We start from the raw sequence: 13,368 nt of genomic DNA on the forward strand, positions 1-13,368 counted from the left end.
CCCGTCTGGATTACTGCAACTCGCTGTTGGCTGGGCTCCCTGCCTGTGCCATTAAACCCCTACAACTCATCCAGAACGCCGCAGCCCGTCTGGTGTTCAACCTTCCCAAGTTCTCTCACGTCACCCCGCTCCTCCGCTCTCTCCACTGGCTTCCAGTTGAAGCTCGCATCCGCTACAAGACCATGGTGCTTGCCTACGGAGCCGTGAGGGGAACGGCACCTCCGTACCTTCAGGCTCTGATCAGTCCCTACACCCAAACGAGGGCACTGCGCTCATCCACCTCTGGCCTGCTGGCCCCCCTACCTCTGCGGAAGCACAGTTCCCGCTCAGCCCAGTCAAAACTGTTCGCTGCTCTGGCACCCCTATGGTGGAACAAGCTCCCTCACGACGCCAGGACAGCGGAGTCAATCACCACCTTCTGGAGACACCTGAAACCCCACCTCTTTAAGGAATACCTGGGATAGGACAAAGTAATCCTTCTAACCCCCCCCCCCCCCCTAAAAGATTTAGATGTACTATTGTAAAGTGGTTGTTCCACTGGATATCATAAGGTGAATGCACCAATTTGTAAGTCGCTCTGGTTAAGAGCGTGTGCTAAATGACTGTAAATGTAAATCACTCGGCTACACAGCTGATGCCTGCTGGACTGTATATTAACACGGTACTTCACTTTGTTTATCTGTCTGCCCCAGCCTCAAACTCAGGCCCTGTGTATAGCTAACTGACCCTCTCTGCCCATTCATCGCCATTTACCCGTTGTTGTCTTAGCTGTTTACCCTTTGTTGTCTTAGCTCTCCCAATTAACACCGGTGATTGCTTTATGCCTCTCTGTCAATATGCATTGTATACTGTTGTTTAGGGAAGCTCCCATTGTTTTATTTTACTGTCGAGCCCCTAGTCCTGCTCAACATGCCTCAGATAGCCCCCTTGTCGTCCCCCCCCCCCCACATATGCGGAGACCGCACCTAGCTTAACTGGTGCCGAGACAGACAACCTCTCTCATCGTCACTCAATGCCTAGGTTTACCCCCACTGTACCCGCACTCTACCATACCCCTGTCTGTACACTATACCCTGAATCTATCCTACCACGCCCAGAAATCTGCTCCTTTTTTTTCTCTGTTCCCAATGCACTAGACGACCAGTTCTTATAGCCTTTAGCCGTACCCTCATTCTACTCCTCTGTTCCTTTGATGTAGAGGTTAACCCAGGCCCTGCAGCCCCCAACATTACTCCCATTCCCCAGGCGCTCTCATTTTGTTGACTTCTGTAACCGTAAAAGCCTTAGGTTCATGCATGTTAACATCAGAAGCCTCCTCCCTTTGCTTTATTCACTGCTTTAGCACACTCCGCCAACCCTGATGTCCTGACCGTGTCTGAATCCTGGCTTAGGAAGGCCACCAAAAATTCCGAAATTTCCATCCGCAATTAAAACATTTTCCATCAAGACAGAACTGCTAAAGGGGGTGGAATTGCAATCTACTGTGGATATTGACAGAACTCTGCAGGCTTACTATCCAGGTATATGCCCAAACAGTTCGAGATTCTACTTTTAAAGATCCATCTCTCCAGAAATAAGTCCCTCACTGTTGCCGCTTGTTATAGACCCCCCTCAGCTCCCAGCTGTGCCCTGGACACCATATGTGAATTGATTGCCCCCCATCTATCGTCAGATTTCGTACTGCTAGGTGACCAAAATTGGGATATACTTAACACCCCGGCCGTCCTACAATCTAAGCTAGATCAGTCTCACACAAATTATCAAAAAACCTACCAGGTACAACCCAAAATCCGTAAACATGGACACCCTCATAGATATCATCCTGACCAACTTGTCCTCCAGATACACCTCTGCTGTCTTCAACCAGGATCTCATTGCCTGCGTCCGTTATGGGTCCGCGGTCAAACGACCACCCCTCATCACTGTCAAACGCTCCCTAAAACACTTCTGCGAGCAGGCCTTTCTAATCGACCTGGCCCGGGTATCCTGGAAGGATATTGACCTCATCCCGTCAGTAGAGGATGCCTGGTTGTTCTTTAACCTCTATGGGCTAGGTGGGACGCAAGCGTCCCACCCGTGGTGCACTCCATCAACAGCAGGTGCATTTCAAGAGCGGCAAATTTGAATCCAAATAAATGTCAAAATTCAAATTTTTCAAACATACTATTTTACACCCTTTGAAAGATAAACATCTCCTTCATCTAACCACGTTTTACGATTTCAAAAAGGTTTTACGGCGAAAGCATAAATTTAGAGTATGTTAGGACAGTACATTTACAAGAGTTGTGTGTAATGTTTTGTCAATTCAAAGACAGGGTCACCAAAACCATAAAACCAGCTAAAATGATGCACTAACCTTTTACAATCTCCATCAGATGACACTCCTAGGACATTATGTTAGACAATGCATGCATTTTTAGTTCTATCAAGTTCATATTTATATCCAAAAACAGCGTTTTACTATGGCATTGATGTTGAGGAAATCGTTTCCCTCCAATAACCGGCAGTCAAGTCAGTACCACAAATTAAATAATTAAAATTAGAAAACATTGGTAAAATATTATATTGTCATTTAAAGAATTATAGATTTACATCTCTTGAACGCAATCAACTTGCCAGATTTAAAAATAACCTTACTGGGAAATCACACTTTGCAATAATCTGGGCACTGCGCCCAGAAAAATACGCGTTGCGATACAGACTAGACGTCATGTTGGGGAGATCTAAAATAGAAAATACTATGTAAATAATCCATTACCTTTGATTCTCTTCATCAGATGTCACTTCCAGGTATCACAGGTCCATAACGAATGTAGTTTTGTTCAAAAAAGCTCATCATTTATGTCCAAAAATCTCCGTCTTGTTAGCACATGATCTAAGCCAGCCGGACTTCTCGTCATGAACGAGGGGAAAAAATATATTTACGTTCGTTCAAACATGTCAAACGTTGTATAGCATAAATCATTAGGGCCTTTTTTAACCAGAACATGAATAATATTCAAGGTGGACGAATGCATTCTCTTTTATAGCGTATTGGAACGAAGGGTACCCAACATGAACTCGCGCGCCAGGTGTCTAATGGGCCATCATCGTTCCATGGCTCTTGTTCGGTCAGATCTCCCTCCAGAAGACTCAAAACACTTTGTAAAGGCTGGTGACATCTAGTGGAAGCAATAGGAAGTGCCAAAATATTCCTCAGCCCCTGTGTTTTTCAATGGCATAGGTTTAAAGGTAATACAACACATCAGGTATCCACTTCCTGTCAGAAAATGTCTCAGGGTTTTGCCTGCCAAATGAGTTCTGTTATACTCACAGACACCATTCAAACAGTTTTAGAAACTTTAGAGTGTTTTCTATCCATATATAATAAGTATATGCATATTCTAGTTACTGGGTAGGATTAGTAACCAGATTAAATCGGGTACATTTTTTTTTATCCAGCCGTGCAAATACTGCCCCCTAGCCCTAACAGGTTATTAAGTGCTTTCCTCACCATCTTAAATAAGCATGTCCCTTTCAAAAAAATGTAGAACTAAGAACAGATATAGCCCTTGGTTCACTCCAGACTTGACTACCATTGACCAGCACATAAACACCCTGTGGTGGACTGCACTAGCATCGAATAGTCCCCCGCGATATGCAACTTTTCAGGGAACTCAGGAATCAATACACATAGTCAGTTAGGAAAGCAAAGGCTAGCTTTTTCAAACAGAAATTTGCATCCTGCAGCACTAATTTCAAAAAGTTTTGGGACACTAAAGTCCAGGTAGAATAAGAGTACCTACTCCCAGCTGCCCACTGCACTGAGACTAGGAAGCACTGTCACCACTGATTTAAATCCACTATAATTGAATTTTAATAAGCATTTCTTTCAGCTCTGTACCCCCCCCCCCGGTTCTCCTTCACCCAAATCCAGACATCTGATGTTCTGAAAGAGCTTCAAAATCAGGATCCCTACAAATCAGTTGGGCTAGACAATCTGTACTAGAGGTCGACAGATTATGATTTTTCAATACCGATTATTTGCAGGCCGAAAAAGCCGCTCCCGATTTTTAATCTGCCTTATTAATTATTATTATTATTATTATTATTAGGATTTTTTTTAAGTGTGTGTGTGTGGACACACACACACACACACACACACACACACACAGCTCTGATGTGACAACGATACTGAAGAGCTGCTTAGGAGACAAATACTCTCAACTGTTTGAATAATAAAAATAGAGTTTAAGTTACCTGTGATGAATGCTGTAAACAAAAACTGTAATTTCCATATGCAGGAAATCCTATTTTAATAATGGGCATGGTAAGAATTGACTAACAAAGTGCGAGTCATAATTCCCATGACACCCTAGCAAAATCTGAAAAGCGGTTCCTTCATTTATTCCATAGGATATTTTTAGATTAACTTAAAATAAGGTCTGTGTTTGGTTTAGGCTTACACCACCTTGCCAATTTTATAACTGTGTAGATATCCATAGGATATAACTCTGATCAATATAAGCGAAGATAATGTTTTTTGTAGAGTGGATTTATGAAAATATGTTGACAAACGTTACCTAGTGAGATTTACACGGGTATCAAAACGCCGAGGCAGTTTAAGCACAAAACACAGACCTTATTTGAAGTAGATCAAGACATTCTCTATGGAAGACATGAACGGTAAAATAACGAAGGAACCCCTTTCAAGTTCAGCCGCAAGTTATTACAGGAATTATGACGCGTCGACTATTTCTCTCTAAACCATATCTTTGACTATTACGAGCCTGCTGCTGCCTACCACCGCTCAGTCAGACTGCTCTATCAAATCATAGACTTAACTATAATATAATAAACCTTAGGTCATTAATATGGTCAAATCCGGGAAACTATCATCTCGAAAACATTATTCTTTCAGTGACATACGGAAGGAACCGTTCCGTATTTTATCTAACGGGTGGCATCCATAAGTCTAAATATTCCTGTTACATCGCACAACCTACAATGTTATTTCATAGTTCCGTAAAATTCTGGCAAATTAGTTCGCAACGAGCCAGATTCTGTATACCCTGGTTCTGCGTGCAACGAACGCAAGAGAACTGACACAATTTCACCTGGTTAATATTGCCTGCTAACCTGGATTTCTTTTAGCTAAATATGCAGGTTTAAAAATATATACTTCTGTGTATTGATTTTAAGAAAGGCATTGATGTTTATGGTTCGGTACAGTCGTGCAACGATTGTGCTTTTTTTCGTAAATGCGCTTTTGTTAAATCATCCCCGTTTGGCGAAGTCTGCTGTCTTGTTAGGAAGAAATAGTCTTCACAGTTCGCAACAAGCCAGGCGGCCCAAACTGCTGCATATACCCTGACTCTGTTTGCAAGAGAAGTGACACATTTTCCCTAGTTAAAAGAAATTCATGTTAGCAGGAAATATTAACTAAATATGCAGTTTTAAAAAATATATACTTGTGTATTGATTTTAAGAAAGATATTGATGTTTATGGTTAGGTACACGTCGGAGCAAAGACAGTCCTTTTTTGCGAATGCGCACCACATCGATTATATGCAAAGCAGGACAGGCTAGATAAACTAGTAATATCATCAACCACGTGTAGTTAACTAGTGTTTATGATTGATTGTTTTTTTTATAAGATAAGTTTAATGATAGCTAGCAACTTACCGTGGCAACGTAAAGCAGGTGGTTAGAGCGTTGGGCTAGTTAACGTAAGGTTGCGTCCCCAAGCTGACAAGGTAAAAATCTGTCGTTCTGCCCCTGAACAAGGCAGTTAACCCACCGTTCCTAGGCCTTCATTGAAAATAAGAATGTGTTCTTAACTGACTTGCCTAGTTAAATAAAGGAATGGGGTCATAATATAATATATATATTTTTTTAAATCGGCAAATCGGTGGCTAAGAATACCGATTTACCGATTTGTTATGAAAACTTGAAATCGGCCCTAATTAATCCGCCATTCCAATTAATCGGTCGACCTCTAATCTGTACCCTCTCTTCCTAAAATTATCCGCCGCCATTGTGGCAACCCCTATTACTAGTCTGTTCAACCTCTTTCGTATCGTCTGAGATTCCTAAAGATTGGGGGAGACACTCTAGACCCAAACTGTTACAGACCTATATCCATCCTGCCCTGCCTTTTTCTAAAGTCTTCGAAAGCCAAGTGAACAAACAGATCACTGACCATTTTGAATCCACCGTACCTTCTCCGCTATGCAATCTGGTTTCCGAGCTGGTCACGGGTGCACCTCAGTCACGCTCAAGGTCCTAAATGATATCATAACCGCCATCGATAAAAGGCAGCACTGTGCAGCCGTCTTCATCGACCTGGCCAAGGCTTTCGACTCTGTCAATCACCACATTCTTATTGGCAGACTCAACAGCCTTAGTTTCTTAAATGACTGCCTCGCCTGGTTCACCAACTACTTCTCAGATGGAGTTCAGTGTGAAATCAGAGGGCCTGTTGTCCGGGCCTCTGGCAGTCTCTATGGGGGTGCCACAGGGTTCAATTCTCGGGACGGCTCTTTTCTCTGTATATATCAATGATGTTGCTCTTGCTGCGGGTGATTCTTTGATCCACCTCTACGCAGATAACACCATTCTGTATACATCTGGCCCTTCTTTGGACACTGTGTTAACAAACCTCCAAACGAGCTTCAACGCCATACAACACTCCTTCTGTGGCCTCCAACTGCTCTTAAATGCTATTGAAATGAAATGCATGCTCTTCAATCAATCGCTGCATGCACCCACCCGCCGTGCAGCATTTACGGTGATACGGCGTCTGCAGAAGTCAGGGCATTCATACTTCTTACGCTTCGCTGAACAGCGCAGAGCTGTTGTCAAGGAAGTGAGTTTATGTTTGTACAGGACCTCCCGCCCTCTGACTTAGAATATGTGGACAACTATAAATACCTAGGTGTCTGGTTAGACTGTAAACTCTCCTTCCAGACTCACATTAAGCATCTCCAATCCAAAGTTAAATCTAGAATCGGCTTCCTATTTCACAAACAAAGCCTCCTGCTGCCAAACATACCCTCGTAAAACTGACTATATTTTACCGATCCTTGACTTCGGCGATGTAATTTACAAACCCACTGGCTCCAGTTCATCTATATGTCTAGGTAAAGCTCCGCCTTATCTCAGCTCACTGGTCACCATAGCAACACCCACCTGTAGCACGCGCCTCAGCAGGTATATTTCACTGGTCATCCCCAAAGCCAACACCACTTTCGGCTGCCTTTCCTTCCTGTTCTCTGCTGCCAATGACTGGAACGAATTGCAAAAATCACTGAAGTTGGAGACTTAGATCTCCTTCACTTACTTTAATCGTCAGCTGTCAGAGCAGCTTACTGATCGCTACAGCTGGACATAGCCCATCCAACCAACTACCTACCCCATTCCCATTATTCCCCCCCCCCAAAATTTTGCTCTTTTGCACACCAGTATTTCTACTTGCACATCCTCATCTGCACATATCACTCCAGTGTAAATTGTAAGTACTTCGCCACTATTGGTCTATTTATTGCCTTTCCTCCTTACTTCATTTGCCACACTGTATACATATTTTTATATTGTGTTATTGACTGTACGTTTCTTTATCCCATGTGTAACTCTGTTGTTTCTGTCGCACAGCTTTGATTTATCTTGGCCAGTTCGCAGTTGTAAATGAGAACTTGTTCTCATCTGGCCTACCTGGTTCAATTAAAGGTGAAAAAAATAAACATTTACAAATCCATTTCTATCAGGATTTTGCTATGGTGGACCTTTTATTTTTTTTGATGTTTTGTGTACTGGTTGTCCTGAAAATAAAAATACTTTGAGGCTAAATTTCAGTTCTGGACATGTAGATAAGTGAAAAGCAGATCTTTCTGAGATCTCGGTACTGATAGGGTTATTTAGGCTATTCTGGAGGATGGTTGGCCACCCTTAGTAACCTATAAAATATTATAATTACAACCAAAAACTTTTGTATATATTTTCGGTTCATAACAGAGTCTGGGACGAAAGATCCAAAATGTATACAACCACAGCATAATTTTGTTTTAAAAAGCTATAAGGCTGATGCAACAGATCACTGTTTAGCTTAAAATGTTGAAGTTTCATATTATAAGCTCAAAAAAATTGAAAATGGCTGTAGGCTATTCGAGAATGTCCCAAAATGCATTTAGCTGGAAAACACCATTCTCAAAAGCGCAGGTTTCATGTGACCAAGATAAATATCCTTTTAGAAGTTAGAAAAAGGGGAGATCTAAAGATGCATCAACTAGCATGTGTTACTAATATGACTAGGGTTATGCCTTTGGCTGCTGGTCAATAAAGAACGTTGATTTGAATACCAGTAGAACATGAGAGAAATGCTGGTTTCAATTGCATATTAAGTGTTAATAAAATAATTCCCTCAACATTTCTATGGTTGTATTTTGTCTAGGCTTCTTTAAAACAAGATAAGACTTGCATCATAAAATTACTTTTATATTTTCAAAATGCTGACCACCTCCGCTCAGTTTCAATGTTGGTGATGTGCAGTGTGCAACAGCCACTGACCTTCACTCTATGTATGTTCAGACCAAATTGTAACAAGACCAAACTGTGCCTCCAGTAGTTGACAGAATCAAGCCTTTAGACGTTAATGTTAATTATCCGTCATTGTACTTGTCAAACATGACTGGCGTTTAGCCTATATTTATGTAAGTCTGTTTGGCTACGTTATCAGGCACCTCCCTCGTGTCATCTTTGGCTTGGACATAAAGCTGTAGCCAATATTCATATCACCTACACTTTGTAGCCTTTACATTTTTTTGTTGTTGCTGTATATGGAAAAATATTTAAATTATTCCAATGTTGGCCTCTGATTTTGATCGGAGTAATTGTTTGGACAAAAAAAAAGAAAAAGAAAATAGAAACACAAAATCAGTCAGGGAAATGTATCTATATTCTTGTCCGACATTTATTTATTTATCCAGGACAGGTGTTAATGTCGAGCCCTGTAAAGGTGATGATGATGATGTTGTGGTGCTGCTAGCTAACTACAAACTGCAACCAGCATAGCTAGCTACCGTTGGCTACTGAGCTGATTTATTATATTTCCATAGCTAGGTACTTGTAGCTAGCTAATGTTACGTCTAAAGTAATGTCAGAATCGTAAAGGGGAAATACTGGCCTGGGCAGATGTTTCCTCCCACAATGTAAACAATGTTCCCCGCATAGCCAGCTACACGTCTTCCCTCTAGGTAGCTAGCTAATTTCGACGGCAGTTAGCTAGGATACTAATGTGACATTTAGCTATATTTGCGATTCTCACATTGCTTTATTATGTACATGTACCTTAGTCCATGTCAAGTCAATATCCTGCAGTCGACGCTAGTTAGCTACCTTGCTAACTGGATCCCCATGGAAAGTGTAGGCTGGAAGATTTACATTGTGGGAGGCAACCCGACTGCCTCACCGCATTTCTCAAAGTGTTCGCTTGATTTTGAAAAGGGGGTTGCGAGAAGAACCTGTCATAGAATGCAGTCAGTTTAATTTTTTATTTTTTTCTCCTGCAAATGTGGCTCTAACTTTTTAAATGGTTGGAACTACAAGCTATTATGACCCCATTCCTGAAAGATTGTCAGGAACACAAGCTGCTCACAAGCTGTGCAGGACTCGTTAGAACAGAGAGTGGACAGGACCAGGCATAATAGGAATAATCAGACTGGTGGGGGGCACCATGATGTTATTTTCTACACAGAAGATCATACACAATTATTGCCTGGTGATCTTCTTATCACTTCCCAATACCTTTTTTATGAATCATTTCACTTCAAACCGTACTTCCTTAAGATTGAAATACAAGCTCACCATGACAGTCGTGAAGCGGGCACGACAGAACCTATTCCCCCCTCAGGAGACTGAAAAAGATTTAGCGTGGGTCCTCAGATCCTCAAAAGGTTCTACAGCTGCACCACTGAGAGCATCCTGACTGGTTGCATCACTGCCTGGTATGGCAACTGCTCGGCGTCTGACCGCAAGGCTCTACAGAGGGTAGTGCGAACGGCCAAGCTTCCTGTCATCCAGGACCTCTGTACCAGGCAGTGTCAGAGGAAGGCCCTAAAAATAGTCAAAGACCCCAGCCACCCTAGTTATAGACTGTTTTCTCTGCTACCGCATGGCAAGCGGTACCAGAGCGTCAAGTCTAGGTCCAAGAGGCTTCTTAACAGCTACTACTCCCAAGCCATAAGTCTCCTGAACAGATAATCAAATGGCTACCCAGACTATTTGCATTGCCCCCCCCCCCCCCCCTTTCCACACAACTGCCACTCTCTGTTGTCATCTGTGCACAGTCACTTTAATTAACTCTACCTACATGTACAGACTACCTCAACTAACCGGTGCCCCCACACATTGACTCTGTACCAGCACCTCCCTGTATATATTGTAATTACTTGTTACTTTTATCTCTTATTCTTATCCATATTTTTGGAAACTGCATTGTTGGTTAGGGGCTCGTAAGTAAGCATTTCACTGTTGTATTCGGCGCATGCGACTAATAAAATGTTATTTGACTGATATGTAATGATAGACTGTCATAGCCCCAAATAAAATATACTTTGGCTGTTGATTGTGTTAACACTTAGCAATAACCATTTTTATGTCACCACATAAATGAAAAGGTAAGGTGTGAGAGGGCAGTGAATATTCAGTTTCAATCTAGTAAAGTATGGATATGAAAGTGTTTGAGATGTATTGCAGCTCATGGTTTGTTTCTGTCCATTTCTTTCTGCAGACCTCCCAAACCCATCCAGTATGGTTCTCTTGACATCCTGGAACTCCTGGTGGATGCAAAGGACTACGCAGGCTGCAGCACTACTCTGTTCCTAGACCTATGGCACAGATGGACCTAGCACCAACTAACAAAGCTCATATAGGCCAGATACCTGTAATTAATACCATGTCTTCTGTTGGTCATACAGTCAATCACAAGTAGACCCTGTCCATTGACAATTCCCACTAAGTGTCAAAGGGCATTGTTTAGCCATTACATGTACTGAAAGATAGTAATTTATATACACCCTAGATTGTTCTGCTATGGGGACGAAAAGTGATATTACATTTTTCACTGTAGTGGTTGAACCAGTTATTTTAGTAGGAATTGTCAATGGGTTGGTGCATCTGTGATTGAATGTATGACTTTGTGTAGGGGCAGTCGTCACCAACCTTTCTGGAGATATATTCTCCGGTAAATTTTCTTCCCAACCATCACATCAGATTCTGTCAAGCAAGTTCTTGTTTAGAAGCTACGTGTAATTTTGTGTACAATACTAACTCTTCCACCTTTCCTGTCATGGGATGAGATTATAGTTGTGTAAAGTGATGTTGGTGTTCGAGAAAGCAGGTGATGACAATGTAAATAAAAACACAAGTTTTTGTACTTTAACCAATCGATGACTATTCTGTTGCTGCTCTACACCTGCTAATTGATTTGTTTAGCTACACCCTCTTTACTTTCACCATGATTTGTTTTCCTCACACATGATCCACTTCCAGAGCTTGAGCACATGTGAACTATTAACTTGAAAGACACTATATATACAGAAGTATGTGGACACCCCTTCAAATGAGTGAATTTTGGCTATTTCAGCCATACCTGTTGCTGACAGAGTTATCAAATCGAGGTCACAGCCATGCAATCGCCATAGAGAAATATTGGCAGTAGAATGGCCTTACTGAAGAACTGTGACTTTCAACTTGGCAGCCCTGCTAGAGCTGTCCCAGTCAACTGTAGGTGCTGTTATTGTGAAGTGGAAACGTCTAGGAGCAACAATGGCGTAGCAGTGAAGTAGTAGGCTACACAAGCTCACAGAAGGGGACCGCAGAGTGATGTAGCGTGTAAAAAAAAAAAAAAAATAGTCTCCTCGGTTGCAACACTCACTACTTAGTTCCAAACTGCCCCTGGAAGCAATGTCAGCACAAGAACTGTTCGTCGGGAGCTTCATGAAATGGGTTTCTGTGGCTGAGCACCCGCACACAAGATCACCATGAGCAATGCCAAGCGTTGGTGGTGGAGTGGTGTAAAGCTAGCTGCCATTTGACTCTGCAGTAGTGGAAATGCGTTCTCTGGAGTGATGAATTACACTTCACCATCTGGCAGTCCGACGGACAAATCTGGGTTTGGCGGATGCCAGGAGAACACTACCTGCCCTGAAGAACTTGACGGACCTGCACAGAGCCCTGACCTCAACTCCATCGAACACATTTTGGGTGCCCAACTTCACTAATACTTTTGTGGCTGAATGGAAGCAAGTCCCTGCAGCAATGTTCCAACATCTAGTGGAAAGCCTTTCCAGAAGAGTGTAGGCTGTTATAGCAGCAAAAGGGGAACAAGTTCGTCTTAATGCCCATGATTTTGGAAGGAGATGTTCAACGGGCAGGTGTCCACGTACTTTTGGTCATGTAGTGAACTTGCATGCCATGATTTACACTTTCATTATAACCTATTATTTTTTTATTATGTTACCAAAGAAATGTATGAAGAATGACACTTTCATTGCAGTCTGGCTTTTTACTTTCTACAACAGAAAACATTTAAAAATGTGTAATTTAAATAAGTTCTCTCCATTATCACAAAGTCAATATCGTAAAAATGTTTACTTTCTGATACTGAAGATTATACCATATAGTCTGCCCTGTAGATAATCATGGCATTCTGCAATGAATAGATGGCAAGCAGGGTATAGGCCAGGATGGTCCACTGTGAAAAAAGGCTTATGTACCTGCATCCTCTGTGTTTTCTAGTGATCTGCATCTACTGCTGACCTTTTGAAAACGCTACACCAATGATATTGCAAATAAAGATGCATTATGTTTGCCGTTTTGTTAACAAAACAAACTAGCCCACACACCTGTGGAAGTTCTGACTTCAGTGTCCAGCTGAAACTGACAGGTTGAGTACCATGTGCCTTTGGGTTTTTTTTATGGTAAGGGAGTGGGCTCTAGGCGATTCTGTAAATGTATTCAAATTGTATTTCAGCGGCCCAAGGAGGCTCAGGAAATAAATTGTAAAAAATATATTTGCTTTTTTTAAATATATGAAACAATGATTTATTAGACAAGTGATGATAAAAAAAAAAAAAAGACCGCATGGGTCTTTAAATATCTGCAGTTCAAACGAGAGTAAAACGGTCACCCCGCAAACAGCCGAGGGATGGGGTGGAGCAATGGAACCACTATTACATTCATAGACCAAGTTTAACTGTAAACTTACTCAGTGTCTCAAATAGCTGCCTGTCCCTTTTTTAATAGCCAGGCAATAGCACACATTTCAGTAAACACCTTTTTTCAAATAAATGCCGGGTTTATTGGAATTGTTAACGAGGTTGCCATGAATTG

General features: G+C 41.9%; 1 protein-coding gene across 2 annotated transcripts in view; it reads left to right on the plus strand.

The window, feature by feature from the left end:
* zfand3 (zinc finger, AN1-type domain 3) overlaps positions 1-13,368 on the plus strand; it is a 50,851-nt gene that overhangs the window by 8,232 nt on the left and 29,251 nt on the right. Inside the window, exon 2 of one of the 2 annotated variants that reach the window (XR_014379333.1) lies at positions 10,766-11,416. The exons of the other annotated variant lie outside the window; for it this stretch is intronic. The gene's annotated coding sequence lies outside the window, so the exon portion shown is untranslated. Of the gene's footprint in view, positions 1-10,765; positions 11,417-13,368 lie in introns of those variants that run through there. 2 annotated transcript variants of the gene reach the window in all.

The sequence above is a fragment of the Salmo salar genome, chromosome 11 (assembly GCF_965601325.2).
Source record: "Salmo salar chromosome 11, fSalSal1, whole genome shotgun sequence".
Classification (NCBI taxonomy): domain Eukaryota; kingdom Metazoa; phylum Chordata; class Actinopteri; order Salmoniformes; family Salmonidae; genus Salmo; species Salmo salar.